General features: G+C 42.1%; 1 protein-coding gene across 1 annotated transcript in view; it reads right to left on the reverse strand.

Annotated features, from left to right (window-relative positions):
* LOC136050297 (transmembrane protein 132B-like) overlaps window positions 1-18,167 on the reverse strand; it is a 134,773-nt gene that overhangs the window by 63,253 nt on the left and 53,353 nt on the right. The gene's annotated exons all lie outside the window — the stretch shown is intronic.

Here is an 18,167-nt window from a genome sequence, read left to right on the forward strand (position 1 = left end):
AGAAAGTAAACCTTCTTCCTCCTTTTGCAATTCATAGTGTTGTTTGTGTACTTACACAACACTGCCTTTGGTGCTGGAAGAACCCCCCACTAAGCTCTGACATTTGGGCACAATTTCCTGATGTCACACCTTGTCCACCCCACCAGGCTGAAGCTGAAGTGTTTCCTCTGGACATTAAGCCAGAAAGCAGCTTGTACACACCCACCTTCTCCATCAAGACCACTCTCTCCCAGCAGAACAGAGCGCAGGCTGCACAATGAACTACAGTAATAAGACTTGGGTTTCAAGTGCTCCTAAGCACCTTGGAGAGCTCCTCTATTCCTGCATTCAGGTGCTTTTTAGAGATTCTCACCATTCTTGAAGGGCTATCTGTTACCTCGTTACAGATATTCTGATGGATTCTCTTCCTGGATCTGCTAGTATATGCAAAGAGTAAGAAATATATATATATATATATTTAAATCTGAATCTAGAAAAAAAAAAAGCCATTATTTTGCTTCTCTGCATTTATTATCTTATTAGTAATTAATATGGAACAGCATAGGCTCATCTTACAAAATCACAGATTACTGTGAACGTTCACTGTAGCACTAATATTAGTCATTTCTGTAAGAACTGCAAAATCACCTGGCATTGCAAAACTAAAGAATTATATTTACTCCTAATTTTTGTCAAAGCACAACATGGGATTACTGAATTAAGTACCCAAACAGTGCACAGAGATGGATGTTGTGGTAGCAGTGGCAGTCTAAGTAGTTATCATAAATAAACACCTATTATTAGCCATAAACATTTGCAATGCTATCCCAACTGAGCAGCCTGCCCTGCATAACTTCACAGAGAAGGAAATCTGGCCCCCATCACCACTGCACTGACAACTTAGCTGCAGTCAGAACCTTCTACTGGTGCTGCTGGCTACCACAAGAAATCATGAGCTTCATCCATTCATAAAATAACTTTTTCTGTAAGCGGCAAACTATCTGTTTACGAGGCACACGGCAGTGTAAATAAACTCATAAAAAACAGAGCAGACACGAGGTAATTGAAAATAATAAAATGTCTGGTATTGTGTTGCCTGCGAGTCTTCTCAAGGTTAATAATGATCAATTCCACTCTCGCTGACAAATTGTCACCAAATTCAATGAGAACAGGATTATATAAGCAAAGTACATTAGTTTATAAAATATTTCAGTAATACAGGTCTCACTCCTTTGATCTCAGGGGGATTAATTTCACAAGGATGGCTTACCAAAGAGCAAACACTTACCAGAGGAGAGCTTTCAACAACTGATTGGAAATGCTCAAAACCCTAATTTTCTACTGAAGTCAAATGAAGCAGCAGACAGACAGGATCTCTTGGGGAAAAGATCCAGATTGAAGGTCCTGACCTTTTTCCCCTTGAGGAAATTAAGACTCCAGTAGTTCAAAATGAAGGAAATGAAACACAATGTCTCCTAACAGAGCAGCATCCAGTTTATGAATTGCAAAGATTTGCATATTGTCAGCCCTTATTACCTTGCTGAGTGTTGCTCTTCACAGATGCATGGGCTATGTAAACAGCTATATAGGATAAAACCAAGCAGCTACATCTGTTAAGAATGCATAGATTGACAGAACAGTTTTTAATAATCTAGTAAAAGGTATAAAAAATGAACCAAGGAAGAATTTTTTGTTTGAAATACACCACCACGACCAGGTATTATTCATAGTGTTTTTGCTTAGCCAACATTTTCCCACAACTGAAAACAATTGATCTAGATAATGAGGAAACCTTTTAAGACTTTCAGCTTCTTCCACTGCCAGTTCACAACTGTGCTGCTCACTAACAACTCGCAATAACTTTATTTGATTTTATCAACATCATCATGACAACCCTGGAGACAACTGAGACGATTGCATCCATTATTTTATTTTTATTTGCTTCTACCCTTGTGACAGTGTACAGAAATACTTCCAGTAAAAGAGTCCTTAGATACTATTTTAGTTAGCCTTTAGCAAAACAGAATTTAAAAGAACCAAAATCAGTCTGGATGTAATTGGTACAGTCCATTGCTGGGTACTGGGACTCCATTTGCTCCTTTGTTATAGCTCTCCCTTTTGAAACAGCATGTAGGCTTTTGGGGTTTATAAAAGCACTTTGATTGCACTGAATATTTTCCTGACTACTATTTAGAGCCTCTTTATTGCTGTGCTGTGTATTTCTTGAAATAAAGCTCCTCTGCCAGGAGAAAGCATCTTGCTGGGGTGTATAACAAACCCATCCAATAAGAAACTGGGGCCAAGGTTTAGCTGATGTTGGATGCAAATATAGAGGGAGCTATTTTTGTATAAAAATAATAAATCATTTTTTTGATGAAAGACTTACACTGAATTCTAACCAGTTAATAAATACCAATGCCCAAATGGTGGTTAGAATTTTTCTCTTAACTGTTCAGAAATCCTTACATACCGTAACCACATGGTGTATTTTCACACCATTGTGCAAGCAGCTGAAATACACCATAGAACAGTGATGGCTTTTTAAGCAGCCAATGACTTAACTTTCAAGACAATAAGTTCAGTGATATAAGAACTTCTTTGCAACGTGTAACTCCCATACAAAGAACATCTCCCTCCAGAGATTCTCAAAAGACCTTAAAATGAACAAGAGTACAATTTTGGAAGACACTTCTTTTACCATTTCCAGTACTGTGGTTTAATAACCCAAGGCATGCATACATTCAGCCAAGCTACAGATAATATCAGGGCAGAAAACGCCACAGTTAACCTTCAAATAGAACAGTGAATGATCCGGGTCAGGGAATAGATGGTGCAGCCACTGAATATACGGTTACCTGTTGCTGGAAATCCACTGCCATGCAAGGGGATTGGCTCAGTCTGCTGGTAAAGCCACCACCTTACAGCCTAAGAAAAGTGCTTCCAGCAGGTAATTAAGCAGAAGAAAAAGGCTGATCTCTCAGATAGCTCCTCCATCCTTCTACTCCAGGTTAGTGGCTACCAGCTCAGCACAGGAAAGATGCTTCACTCCATCTTGTTCTTCACCAGCCAATGATGAAATGGAAGAAATGTAATAATATTTCGATTTTCCTGATCAATTACAAATTTACCTTAGATTATCAGGAAGAACAACTCTACATGACAGTTCCTGAGATCATACCTCTATGCGAGGCTCCTGGATCCTTATAAACACACACAGGTTCCTCATCTCCCTGAGTGGAGAGAAGAGCTTGGTTATGAAACGATTCATCAACCCTTTCTCAACCTACATCTCCAACAAAAAGCTTCCTTGGCATTCTAGTACCTTAAAATTTCCATGTGGATGACACTTACATGTAGGAATTGACCAAACTCATTCATAAACACCAAGTGTATGGCGTACAGAAAAGCACAACTTGCCCTGGGAAGTTACTGGTGATCCAGTTGCTGTTTTGATTTCAGAACTACAACTGAAGCTGGCAGCCTTGCCACTGGGGAGAAACAGCAACCAGAGAGAATAATCTAAAGATGCAAACTCCCCACGCGCTGCATTTATGAATGAAAGGGAAGAGGAGACAGACTGCAGATGGTAGCACTCACATACCTAATTCACTGGAGGATGCATGAAAACAGTGACAAATGATGCTCTGCTCTTGAGGACTTTAAAAGCCTAATGTGACATCCTGAACTTAATCCTCAGCTTAATGGGCAAAGGGTGGAAACGAACTAGCAGCAGAATGCCAAGCAGTCAGCAAGGACATTGGAAAGTTAAAAAACAATGGTTTGTTTCTAAACTTGATAAGAGCGCACAGAACTCGTGAATCCGCTCCAGAAGATACTGTAATCCCACCTGCACAAAATAAAGAACAAATCAAAGCAGGAACCTGGGCAAGAATTATTTTCTTCCTCCTACATTCTGTTCAGATTTCAAGAGTAAGCATCTAATGAATTAGACAGCTATCTTTGAACTTAACGTGCTCCCAGATGGAGAGAGTACATGCAGGGCTATCCTGTGGCTAGTTCATATTTCTGCCAAGAAAAACATGGCCATGACAACATCCCCAATGAAGCCAATGCAGAGATCGGAGCCATCCATCGGTGTTAACACAAATATGACTTTCTCTCCCCCACATCCTTCAAAGAGACCTGGTGTACATATGATTCATATGATTGCTTTATTTTACAGTCTGATAATTATGAGAAAAAAGAGCTAAGCCTTTCCCGTTGCCATTGATACCCACTGAACAGACGGTAAAACCATGAAAGTTAACTGGCATCTAAAAGTTTCCTGTGTTTTAATTGATAAACATGATTAATTCAGCTGAGCAAGCAGGGTGAGCAGTGTCTGCACGCAGTCTAAGAACAGAAAAGGGCCAATCACAGTTCCACTATCTACCTCTTCCCCTTGTGAGCTGAGATCTGCTTACAGCTCTCATCTTCACAACAAAGACCAAAGCAAGAGAGAGGAACAAGCAGATTTAATGTAATCCACTCCCATAAAACCTATTTTTTCTCCAAGAAATGAATTGCAATTTCTCTAGAATTGCCAAGATAACTCCAAATGACAAAAAGCAGGGAGGTGGATCTAGTATTTCTCTCTCTCTCTTCTAAAATCATTCCACAATTAGCTTCTAATGGCATTGTAAGTGAGGTCAGCACAATGGTCACCACATAACATCTCCAGGTCACCTTTTTAAAGGGTAATCATTACTTTGTCACACTTGCAAGACAATGATGTCCCAACACGTGATGGATTCCCACACAGTGACAGCTAATGACATGCACTGGGTGGCTGCTGGGGTATTGCTCAGAGCTAAGGTCAGCTCATGAATTAATGAGCCTGGCTGCAAGCGAGCAATAAGCGAGGTTAATTCATTTAGGCTCTGGAAAGGAATGATTAGAAACAGAAAGGGGCGAAGCAGCTTTCCATCCCAACTTCCCCACTCCCCATCTATAGAGATAAAAATGCCCCCACAGGACCACATTTCCTTGGATTTCCTCAGCAATGTAGACTGTCTGTTGAAGTCATTCTGTCAATCCTCCTGCCATCTCCCAGCTATCTTCCTCCCTATAAAATATGTTCAGCCCTAGAAAATTGTTTAGCTGAAATCTGCAGTTTTTGTTAAATCCTGGCATTCCCTAAGAGTTGTATTTACACCTACCACTGCTGGGTACTCATGCTGGAAGAATTCACCTTTCAAGCTTTTTCAGTTTCCCCTTGCAAAAACTTTTGAGATCCCTCAATGCTATCAGATGTAAAGATGCACTCCAAAATAAGCAAAAGATCCAAGTTCCTTTAACCTATTTCCTAATATCCTAATTAATGGCTGGACATGATGATCTGAAAGGTCTTTCCCAACCTTAACGATTCTATGACTCCATGATTCTAACTCAAATGCTGCAACCTCAGCTCCCCACCACCTAATCCATGCCTCCACATCCATGAACCTGTTTCCAAACATCACCAAACCCCCACATCCAGCTTCCAACCTGCTAGGCCCAGCAATCGTAACAGCAGCCATCGCTCATTTGGATCAACAGTCACATTTGAGCATCTCCACGGATTTAACAGCACTGTCAAGCGTGTCCTTTATGTTTACTGAGAGAACTCTGTCAGCGTTGGACCATTTAAAAGAAAAAAAAAAAAGAAAAAAATGCAAAGAAAAACACGGTATGATAAGACAGCAGCTAAACGTATACTGATTGCAGTAATTGCATCCATTCCTCTGTTGGAAAGCCTTGTATTGTATTTCTAATATGTGCTGATAAGTGCATTCACAACATAAGATTAACAGCCTCCAGACAAGAATGGCTATTATGTTTAACAGACTGATTAGCAAGTGACAGAGCTGCAAACTGTACTCCTCATAAATCGGTTGCTTTTAAATTACAGCAGCGTTTTTATGGTCCCATTTTTAAAATGCAACGGTTTGTTACACATATGCAGTGTAATTCCTATCTGACAATAAGTAATAGAGGACAGCAAGATTTTAGCTTTTAATCTTCAGATCTCAATTAAAGTGTTGCTCATTTTCTTTTTAATTACAGTAAAATCTGCGCTGTACGTGGCACTCTTTATGGAACCTCCTGGCTTAACTGTCTCCCAAACACTATCTCCAAGCACAGGGACAGCAATTCTAGCCAATATCTTTTTCAAGTCCTACTTCATTCAAGCTGCCATTTTTGTGCCTCCACCAACCCTGCACCAACCTCCGGGAACAGAAACCAAGCACAGATATCAAACCGACGTCCATTCAGACTTGTTCCTGCTATGACCAGGTCTGCTTACACCTCAAGTGAACGGAGCTCCTAATTAAATTCCTGTATTTTCTAACAGCAAATGGTAGGATTTAGGATTGCTCCTCGCGGTGCTTCTGAAAATCCTGCCATCAAATGTGTGATTCTGTTTTTGTTGACTGCTCTTATTTTTCTCGCTGTAACATATGAGAGCACCAGTCTTGGATTTGGGCCCTCTGTGTATTTCATACAAACACAACTATAAAGGCAGTCCTGACCCCATAGAGCGTGCAGTCCACAAGACAGAGAGAAGAGAGATACAACAATCTGCAAGGCTTTAAATTCATACCCAAAACAGAAACCCTTTAAGCATGAATTTATCTACAGACTTTCAAGCTCAATGACATCATTCACTTCAAACCAGTTTATTTATAACATAAAGCTTAGTATAACTTGTAAGGAGACAGAATAAATGAATTTGTTCTATCACAGAACTACATCAGATACAATACAGATGGCTCTGCAACCATGGTTAAAAATAACCTACACATTTTGAAATCAGCTCAAGGCATTTATCAAATTAGGAAACTGGTGAAGGAGGATGTCTAGCTTGTATACTGTAATTGGAATATTCACCCAGTGATTTGGTGCTTTTATTAATTCTATCACACATTCAGCGTTTTGTCCTAGATAGACAACTGAACTGGGAGAACTCAGTACCCCAAACTTTGCTAAACAGCAAGAAAGAATAACTCAAGGTTGTTTTCCAAATGTAGAAAAGAAGCAGAGGAAACCATCCAAAGGGCAAGTCAAGGTAGAACAGAATACAGAATCACAGAGTGCTTAAGGTTGGAAAGACCTCTCAGATCTTCGAGTCCAACCACCAACCCCTCCCCCCCATACCCACTAACCATGTCACTCAGTGAGACAGCTACCCTTTTCTCTAAGGGTAAAATACTTCAGAAACAAAACCACTGTAAAGCAAACCCAGCATGCTGACTAAGCAGCCCAACACTTCATGCTGGATGTAAAAGGAAGATTGCAATGAACAGGTCCCAAATGGAAAGCCCCACAGTTAATTAATTGTCAGTGAGGTTGCACCACAGAAGTGTCCTCGTTGATCATGGCTTCCTCCTGCATGGTCCTGGAGCCATCCACTTGTGTTCCTTAGCTAACCCGAAGCAGGCAGGGAGACAGAGTGCAAATCCCCCCCACAGTCCTGCAAGTACTGCTGTCTGAAGAATGAAATTCATTTGCTTCACAGCTTTCATGGCTCTTGTTCTCACATTCCACCCACAGATGGAAATTAGGTGTTGACGTTTACTGAGAACTTATTTACTGGAGGATTTAAAGCAAGACATTTGAAGGAGCTCTGACCTTCTTTTCTACTAAGCTGCTGCAAACCCTAGGGTTTCCAGGCCCCCAGATGCCTCTGTGTCCTCTGCAGCCCCCGCCTGCTCCCAGTGCATCGTACTGCTGCTCCCTGGGGGCTTTCTGCAGAGCCTATCTCACTGCCAGCTTCAAGTCACATCTTCTGGATTCTAATGATAGTTCCATGTCCAGGTCCTTGTACAGTCACCTGTGGTCAGAACACCGACAGAAGTCTGATCTACTACCAGGTATTTGACCAAGAAGTACATAGGATATTACTCTTCAGAGCAGGTGCTCAGAGTACAGGGCAGGACCATATAGGAAGCTTGAATTTATGAAGTCAGTGTGAGCTTTGCAGCTGAGATCCATGGGCAGGTGATGAAGATCTGTTTTCATCTAAATCTAATACTTTTTTCCTGAAGAGGAACATCCATTTTAAAAGATCAACTTATAATAACTTCTGGCCAGAATATTAGGTTCAAAGTTTACTATTGCCTTTACAGGATGCATTTACAAGGCAGAAAGATACCATTAGAATTCATAAGATCCACACTGAGGACTTACTGCTTATTAAGATACGTATTAGCTGCTTCCTCCTACTTCAATTTATCAGCTGCACCATGCCCGTATTTTATTTTCAAGAGGATTACAACAGCACGTCTAATAGTACGAATGTTTCCGCAGGTAATAATTGAAAATGAGATCAGTTGATAAACTGCTTTGATAAGGATCCCAACACGTTCGGGGAGAAAAATATGACATGCATCCCTCTGGTTTTGCTCCTTTGCAGTGACCTCAGAAATGAACAGAAATTGCTTCTCATCCCCTCCTGCTCTTCTACAGCCCACCCTCAGTCCCTCCAGACACTTCTGCTCACAGCATCCCTCCTCTTGCTGCCTCCACCTCCATCTCTGAAACATCAGAGGAGAGGGAAGAAGAACAATTTGAGAAAGGGAAATTTCTTTTAGTGAAAAAAAAAAGAGAGGGAAAGAAAAGAGACTTAAAACAATTATTTCCAACTCCTGTTTTGTTTTTCTTTTCTTTTTTTTTTTTTTTTAATTCAAACCACTTCCCTCCAGAATCCCAACCCTCCAAACTACTTTAGCACACGGGCATGAAGAACACAGAGAAGAACGTGGGAGGGAAGTGTCGCTTATCAGCTTTAGCTGCAAGATTTGTACTTCTGCATTCACTTTCAGCAGAGGAAATGCAGAAAAATAAAAACAGCAAGAGCTTTAAACTCAGAAGCAGGTCGGAAGGCAGCGCCCCTACCAATACTTGTGTCTTCATTGAACTGTCCAAACCATAGGGTTTTCTTAACGTTTGTGAGCAATTGGAGGACTTACAACTTTAATTTCACAAAATGCAATTTTTATTTCAGTGCTAAAATGTGAGTGTTCCAAGGAGACCTACAAAGCAGAATAAACAAGATAAAGGCTCTTTTCCCTTTAATCAATACTTGATGACACCTTGGTTTTAAACCTCCTTTTACACTGGTCTGTTACAGTTTGCATTTGGCTTATGGAATGAGAACAAGAAGATCTTCATGAACCCAGCCTAACCCTGAAGCTTCTTTTCTCTTTGAGAACCCTCTTCTCATTGCTCCTCTTTGCGTCCTAAGAGTTCTTACTTCTCTATTACCTTTTACACTAAGCATTTCATGTATTGACAAGCAGCATACTGTGAGCTGCAGTGCTGGGTTTGGTGGGCTCCCTCCAAAGCATCTCTTCATCTCACTGAGAACAAACCACCCCCCAAAAATTTTCTCTTTCAGAAAACAAATAAAAATGGTCCAACACAACTCACATGGGACACAAGAGCACAGAAGGGCTTAGGTTGGAAGGTCATCCAGTTCCAACCTCAGTGTGAGTCCACAGCCCTGCCCAAGTCCTCACTACAAAGCAGAAATGGCACAGAAAGGACAAACCATGCACTTAAGTGAGGACCACGTCTTTCTCCCTGCCCCATTTCAAGCCGTATTCACCAAGCATCCATAGTGCAATTGGAAACTTGCTTCCAGAAAAGAAAGAATCAGGAAAAAAAACACTAGGAACATCAATCACACAAATGTCTTGCAAATAACCCAGCAGGGCACAATGTTTCTTTGGAGGTCTGCAAACTGCCAAGAGATGACAATACTCTAATTAAAACAACAGGCTGCAAAACACATTCAAATGGCTTTCCTTCCAAGCAGCCCCTGCTCAGATCCTTGGCTCTGAAGAAAACATCAGGTTTCACTGAGAGTGGTTTCCATACAGAAAATACAGATAATGATGCATCCCTAAAACTCTTCTCTTTTCTTTTAATTTAAAACTGAGAGGGCCATGTGAATAAATGGGGCAAGAGGCCAGATGGTTCTGCTCCCAGAGCAATGCACAAAAACGAGGCTCATCACAAGTCTTTTCTTTTACTTGGGATTTTTTTTTAATTTATTTACTCTTCTTTCTCTCTTCACTCATCTATTCATCTACCCACTGGAGTACTGAAAATTCGAGTTCTTGCTCTTCTGATTCATATTCAAATTCAAACATATAAGCACACAGCACAGCCTTCAGTGTGAAAGTTTGAAGAGTTTTATTGTGGATTTAGGGCCTTTTTAAGCGTGTAACAAGCTAATTACGGAGACTGAATCAGTACCTTTTAGATGAATACACAGGAAATGAGAGGAGCATGGCAACAGTGATACATTTTCCAGCCTGAACTCCCAGGAACATGTGGTATATGCTATTATTTTATGTATAATAAGAAACTTGTAATGTGTTTATCTCATCAAGGAAACCACTTTTCCCCTCACTTTTGCATCCCCTGTGTGCTTAATGAAGTGGGTTTGCTTTTGATGAAGGTAAATGCATAACTAATCTCTTCTGAACGACTCCTGTGGTTTGGTCACGGTATCTATAGACGCTTTCATGCTTCCAACCAAGAACAACCAAGGCCACCTGCTCCAAAGGCCTGAGGGTACAGGAGAATGTCCACAAAGCACCACAGGTATGGTCAACGCCATTCTCATCACTGAACGTATGCACATTACTTATGCTGAGTCCCCTTCTGTCACACCCTCTGAGACCCCGCTCACATAACAAAGCAGGCCCCATCCCTCACAGCAGCCCCCAAACACACAGGTACAGGCCATGTCATGCAGCACATCTCAGACCTTGCAGGAGAGGGATGGTTTGGCCACACCGAGCTCTGCAGGAACCAGGTCTGCAACCACCAGATCTCTGGCTAAAAGCACATGGCTGAGCCTAAGGTCTCCCAGACAGGCAATGGGGAAAAGCTTTTCTGTCTGGAATGACTGACCTAGTAAATGTCCTGCTGGGATCAAGCTACTCAATGGTTTTTTTGAATGGATGTACATCAACACATTTCTGACAGACCAATAAAATAAAAAACTCCAATTCAGAGTATACTCCCTGGAAAGGAAGGCACTGCAGTTACAGTTTACTGGCTGAACACTTAACGCTTACATAAAAGCTAGGCTATCCTGGATTTCCTGCTGGGAAACCATTCTGAAAACAACTCCAGTCATCACAGAGGTGCTCCCTTCAGTGAGGCTTGGCTATTTAAGGAACAGGGGCTAAGGCCTTCTGACCAGATGTCCACTGTTGTCTGAATTCTCTGCTTATAATAGAAGCACCAAGGGAGCTGCTAACATGGCAGGCAGCAGCTGCACAGCCACACTGCCATACCACACCTAAATTTGGAATGAAAGGGGTTTATATCCGGCACACAAGAAAAGTTTAGGGAGACAGCACATTCAATCAACCAGGACATGGGAACAAACAGCAACATTTCTACAAGTACCAGAGACCTATAGATATGAAAAGCAGTCAAGATAGGCATCATTTTCGGATAAGAAAGTTGTCCTCGATCCACCTAGATAATGCTCCCATTCTGGAACAGAGGAGCAATTGCTGCTAACCAAGCCATCAGGACTACAATCTGTAGCACAATGATGCTTTTCCTCCTGAATATAACATACTTTTTTCTTGCACCTTTCCTTCTGGCCTTTAACCTTGGAAAAAAAATATATGATTTGTAATAATTATAATAAAAATGGATTTCAAATGAATAGTCCTTACAATCACTGTAATAAATGTATTAAAAACGCATTTAATTATTACCACAGCAATCTGGAAGGTGTTTTGCTATAATTAAAAGGATAATTATCTTTCTCTACTTTAACAAACTCACAAATCAATAATTTAGGGCAGCTTTGCCAGAGTAAATTTATTTGTATATATTACAAATAACACACTCTCATGATATGATCACTTTGGACTTGTAGATCCAAACTCACAAGTTTGTCTTGCTTGAGGAAAAATACTGTTTCAATAAGCAAAATAGGACCCCAGAAATCTCCAGGTAGGATATAGTCCTTAGGGTAATGCTGGGAGCTGCCTTGTGGTCACAAACGTACCTGCTCATGATTAGTACCATATGCAGAAAGAGTATTTAGTACCTCACTTGTGCACAGACCTACATGCTACGGTCATTCATGAAAGCTTCTTGGAAAATCACTTCCAAAGCCAAGTAATGTGCTCAAATCACAAGCAGCTCACCAACAGCCCAAACCAAGCAGAAGCAAAACAAAGCATTTACTACAAATTGTACATCCAGCTCCAAAAATTACAAAGAATAACTCACCATTATGTTTTGGTTTGTCACCTGCTATGATACAGTACAGAACAAAAATATTTGCTGAAGAATAAATGTATCCTATTTAGAGCTCCATTCAGCAACGATGTTATAAGGTTTGCTGGTGTAGATCACAGATGAAATACAGACCATGAGCTGGGTTGCTTGAAATATAGATCTCTATAAAGAGTATTATAAAGCTGGTGCTGTCTGGAAAACTGACATGTTTGGTTTTTTTTAGATAGAAACAACAGATACATGTTTGTATCTCAGTTGAAATAAAGATACTTACACAGGCTGCAAAGGGAGACAAATCAAAATTAGAACAAAATCTGAACTGCAAGGGTGCTTAGTATGTAGTTATTTAAGCAAAGTCACAGAGTCATTTAGGATGGAAAGACCATCCGGTTTGATCAGCAGATCATCTCATTTGGACATCAAAGATCCTTAGTAAGTTGAATAAACAAGCTTAAACTTAGGTTCAGCTTCTGGAGGAGAAAGAAAGAACCAGTGTTAGATCAGTAATACATGAGCCATATGTATGGCTCCTTTGCTTTATCTACGAGGTATATATATTAATTGTATAACGTTGAAGCAGGACAATATTATTTATAACAAAGGGTCAAGAAAAAAGCACCTGAAGACTTGATGAGCACAGGCACTGAACAGTCAAATACAAAGCATGATTTTCCAGTGGGAAACGTTTGCAGGGCTGTAAGAGTCCAGCTGCAGGCAGGACTCAAGGCACAGATCCCTGTGGGTTAGCACTGAGTCTCTTGCAAGTGCAGCTTCCCAGCAAAGGAGAAGCCTGAAGCCCATGTCAGTACATGTGCAGTCTGGCACCACCACGCCTTGTGGCTGCCAATTTGAGATTCCCATGGATGGCAGTGTTCAGCAACACCAGTGACCATCTGTTTCTTCCTCCTCCTTCTCCTCCTCTTCCTTCTCTTGCTTCTACTTAACTCTCTCCATAATAACCAAGATATCCTGGAAGCAAAGGGAGTTTAGAATTCGCAGTGGATGATGCAACATCTGCTGATTTAATTCCCAGTAAAAGGAGGGGAAGACAGGTTTTGAAAGAGGGTGTAACATGGAGGGTAAATGGGGAAGATGGCTTGGAGCTGGAGTCAGGCATCGGTGTGATTTGACAGCTTGTTTCCCTGCCTGGTGGGTGCAGGAGCAAGGCTCCATACAGGGCGTGTCGGAAACAGGAACGATGTGATTGCTGCAAGCAGGAATCAAGAAGCAAGGCAAGCTGACCCCTGGCTATCTCTGCAGCAGCCTGCTGTGCAGGGGTTGAGCAGGAATGGAGATTAATAGCTCCATTCAAGTGCATTGTCTCTGCTTTCCACACTAAGTGCTTTAAAGCAAGCATTTTGATGCTTTGCATTTCCACATTTGCAGCCTACGTTTTCCCATGACAATGTACCAAAGGAGTTTCAACTTTCCCTTTAGAGCTTTAGATTAACCGAGGAATGCCCACACCACCTCTCACTCTGCTTTGGAATGAGATAGGGTTTTGCCTCAGGAGAACTCAAATCTGATGTCAGCAGTTTATCGGATGCCTCCTGGCTAAGGGAAGGATTAGAGGACAAGACCTGGTTTTGCAGCCAAATGGCCTCAACGAGGCCAACTAACTGCTTATAGCTGCCTGTTACCCAGCTGCACTCAGTTGTGGGAGAAAAAGGGCCAACAGCCCACACGGAGGGACTCACCCATCTCCAGAACTGCTCTCCCTCCTCCTGGAGGCACTGAGCACAAGAAGCACTGCAGCTTGAGCATCCTGCATCCCTGCCCCATCCCACTTTGTTTCAGGACTATCACTCAAGAAACAAGCAAGGAGCAGTGCCCGTTCCTTGTACCTTAGGCCTGCCTGGCACCCAGGCTTTATGCTGCTCCTGCTGTTATGCTCAGGGGCTGAGGCAGACCACGGGCACATCCCTCTCCACACTATAGCCCCAAAGATCCCTGAGGGAAGGTGTCTAAGGGGGCAGATACCCCAAACCCTCCAAGAGCTAGTAGCAGCATACTATGCAGAAACTTCCTCCCAAAAAATGGAATTTAGTAATACCTAATGCATTTTTCAAAACATACTATTTGCTCTTCCAAACCCACGTAAACTTTTATCATCTCCAATATCCTCTGACTTCCATGGGTCATGCAGTCAGAGATGCAGTACATTCTTCTACACCGAACCTGCCAGCTGCCACTTCCAGCTGATGCCACCCTATTCTCCTGAAACAGTGTTCATTTCTTCAGATCTCATTCTCTCTGAGGTAGGCATCCTCATGCCAGTGGATATATCCCCTTTCCTGCAGAACACAGACACTGCTTTCCTAGCTGCTAACTTTTATCTCTTCACTTAATTAAAAATTACCTTCTGCATCCTCAGTTTCATAACCAAATGCCTGCTATATATAAGGTAATGGAGTTTATAGAAATTCAGCTGAAGAAAGCAGGTACATTTCTTTAAATAATAAATACTAGAAAGATATTCATTAAAGTAAATTAAAATGATGGTACTCTGAAATTAAGAGGTTACAAGTAATAATTTCTTTCAAATACAGAAAGCACTCCGAAGTGGGTTCATCTGCAGCAGGGAAAGATGTGTTTTATATGGGAGTATTTCAGGCAGTCAGCCTGGCAATTTCAGCTCGCGGGGTATTACATAAGAATGGAGAACTAAACAGTTCTCCTATTTAAAGAAATGGAGTCACTCTGGCTTTGCTCACCAAGATCCTGCTCCAAACTGCCACATCTGTGCTGACCACTGCTGGGGCCTGTACTGCCACTGTTATCTCCTGGAGAAAAGGATTTCCTACTTGTGTGAAAACTAGAGCCTCTGATTTTTTTAGTTTTGAAGGTGAGATGCCAGGATACAATGCACAGCTAGCACAACGATGACTCCACAAACAAGCAACACGGCCTGAAAACAACTGGAAGGTCCAAAAGAAAGAAGCCTGAATTTAAAATAGTCAGTACACTTGAAAGAGGCAGAAATCTCAAACTCTCTGCTTCAGCAGCAAAAACCCGGAGAAAAATGACTGCCAAATATCACAAAACCTGTAACCATGGTGTGTCTGAGTAAGCTTGCAACCAAGCATTACAAGAAAGGAATTTCAGTGCTGAGCACAACTTAATTTTAGAGGGAAGTGGATGTTCTGTTGTGATATAACATAAATGAATATAAATGAATTAAACCTCTTTAATGGATCCTCAACAATAATGCACATTAAATGCTCGGAGAAATTCCTCCAGGCAGCAGTGATTAAATAAACGTAAAATGCTTTCACATTAAAAGGCCATGATCCTGCATCAGGTCTTTTAACTGCAGCTTCAAAGCATCTGTGCTGAGCACAGTGCCATACACACAGGTGAGATGCAGCATCCAGCCCTACATGGGAGCAGCACAAAGCCATCAGCAGAGCACATCAACAGCGAGATCAAAGCAGCACCAGCTGCCTCTGTGCCAGCAAAGAGTGATGCTATCAGCCCTGCACGGGTCCCAGGGTAAGCAGGACCTGCTGGGAAGATGATGTGAGGATGGGAGCTCTTAGCAACAAGCCACGCTGACCAAGTGCTGGCATTGGTCAGTGGCTGCCGTAGCTGTGCTGGTGGTGGATGGAGATATCCTGCCATCACACCAGGGCAGGGAAGCCAGCCCAGCTGTGCAGGGGTACAGATGAATCACGTGCTCCAGGGTTCAGCTACAGAGGTCTCCATGCTAATGACCGGTTTTGCAAGTATTTATGCACAAACAATCCCCCAAATGCTCTCTGTTGTAAAAATACCACAAGTTTTCCATTGATTCAACCCCCAGTGTTCCACATTTGTATGAATGGGATGAGGTTGCACACCAAGTCAGAGGCAACAGAGCCATGCCTTTGAGCTGGTTTAAACATAAGTCAGCTTTCTGCTGAGATGCAAAACATTCTTCCTCTGAACAGCATCTCAGGAGCTCACCTTGTCTGGGCTCCCTTCCCCAGCCAGCGGGCAGGAATGCTGCTGTCATGGGGCTCACAGGAGCCTGGCAGCTGTTCTAAGGCCTCTTTAGTGGGCATATATAATTCAAACCTCACTAGTAGCTTTACTTAAAGGTGAAACATAAAGCAAACACCAGGGATGTCAAAGCCAGAGGGGTGTTTGCACAAATATATCCACAAAACCACCAAGTTTTCAACAGATCTTCTCAGGAGCTGCTAGCAGGAATTCAAAATGCAGCTCCTAATGCAGCACCTCTCAGGACAGAAGATGCCCCATCCGTAAGAGAGAAGCAGTCAGCATCCTCCCACCAGTGGAACTGCTGTGATGCTGTCTGTGGTTCCAAGCAGAGCCAGCTGCAGCCCCCTCGCACTGACGCGCACCGACAGAGCTGGACTTGTTACAGATTCAACTCTGCCACCCCCACGTGCCAGGGAAATAAAAATATGGTATTTCAGAGACATGGGACATAAATTCTAGCTTGGTTTAGAACCCTGTGGGCAATAAAGTGTTTCACCCATTAAAACATAAATTACCATCGGAGGACGGCTGGTGAGAGGCTGGGGCTAAAAGGAAATGGCACTAAATCAGAATTATAGGAATGCTCTTTCCAGGCTGACTATGGGAATTTACTCTCCTCCCCAGTGCATCTTGAGATGACAGATGAAAATTAAGTCTGGTTTGTATAGGAGATCAGAAGTAAATTGTTACCCTCCCCAAAAAACTCCCTTATCAGTAAAACACCTTCTTATTCCTATCAGCTCTGAGTGTACAACACCTGTCACCCCCAAGCCTCCCAGCCTTTATAAAAATGAGGTATTTATCCTCATAATCATCCCCTGCATGCTAAGACACATGGTGGAAGGCAGATGGACCATCCTCAGCACCAAAAAGTGGCACAGCCAAAAGCAGCAAACCTGGGAACAAAGTGGGGTCTCCCCACCATTCCTCTGATTAAGGATCACAGCCAAGGACCTGTAATGAGCAGCAGCCCCAGAAAGAAGCCCTGCTCTTCTCCCAAAATCCTACTGCTTCTTTTGCAACAGTGCCTACAGTATCACAAGTACAGAGAATCCTGTTCCCTGCTTGAAAAGACAGAGAGCATCAGGGCAAAATGAAACAACTCAGTGATGTACCCAGTGCAGCAATGAAGTCCACAGCAGTCCCAGGAATTTAATCCAAAACACTTCAACTTTTCCCCTGTGGTTTTAACCCAGACCAGCTCTTAACTCCGCTTCTGGGGATTAGAATAAAGTAATTAGGATGAACTTACAGTCATCAGAGAGATTTAAACTGTCAGCTTATTTATGATCTACAGATAAATCAGCGCATTCAGATAAACTTTCTATTTGCCAGTAATAAGTTCTTTGACTCTTGAATTCACCCATCTCTCCAGATGCTTGTTTCCTAAGCAACACTAACTCATACTTCTTATTTATGGCCCATCTGTGCTATTACTTGCTCTCCATTCCACAACAGGACCAAGATACAGCTCCAAGAGAAGGGCTCCTCACCAGCTCAAATTCAGAAAGCAATGTCAGCAACATAAAGGAAGACTGCAGTCTGCTGCCATTCCTGCAATCTGCACCACGTGCTTCTGGACCTGCTGGTCCCTGGGCACCACTGGGAAACAGGACTCCTGACACAGATATATATATATATATATAAAATGATGATTGAAAGCCTGAATAAATCAAATGTCAATGTTTAGAAATAGACAAGAGCCATGGGTTCACCCACAGCTGCTGTGCACAACTCTTAAACTCAAGGTTTGGCTTCTTGCCCTACTGGTTTTATAACTGAGATTCCTTTCACTCTTTTAGAGACATATTTAGAGCAAAATAGCTACATGTTAAAGCACACTGCACTGGCTTCTTTTTTTTTTCTTCCCAACACAATGAAGTTATACTCCCCATTCTAAGTGAAAGATTATTCCTGCATTGGAATGGCTGCTGCAACAAGCA

The sequence above is a fragment of the Cyrtonyx montezumae genome, unplaced genomic scaffold, assembly GCF_038088225.1.
Source record: "Cyrtonyx montezumae isolate F1298 unplaced genomic scaffold, pur_monq_1.0 scaffold_23, whole genome shotgun sequence".
In the NCBI taxonomy this organism is placed as follows: Eukaryota; Metazoa; Chordata; class Aves; order Galliformes; family Odontophoridae; genus Cyrtonyx; species Cyrtonyx montezumae.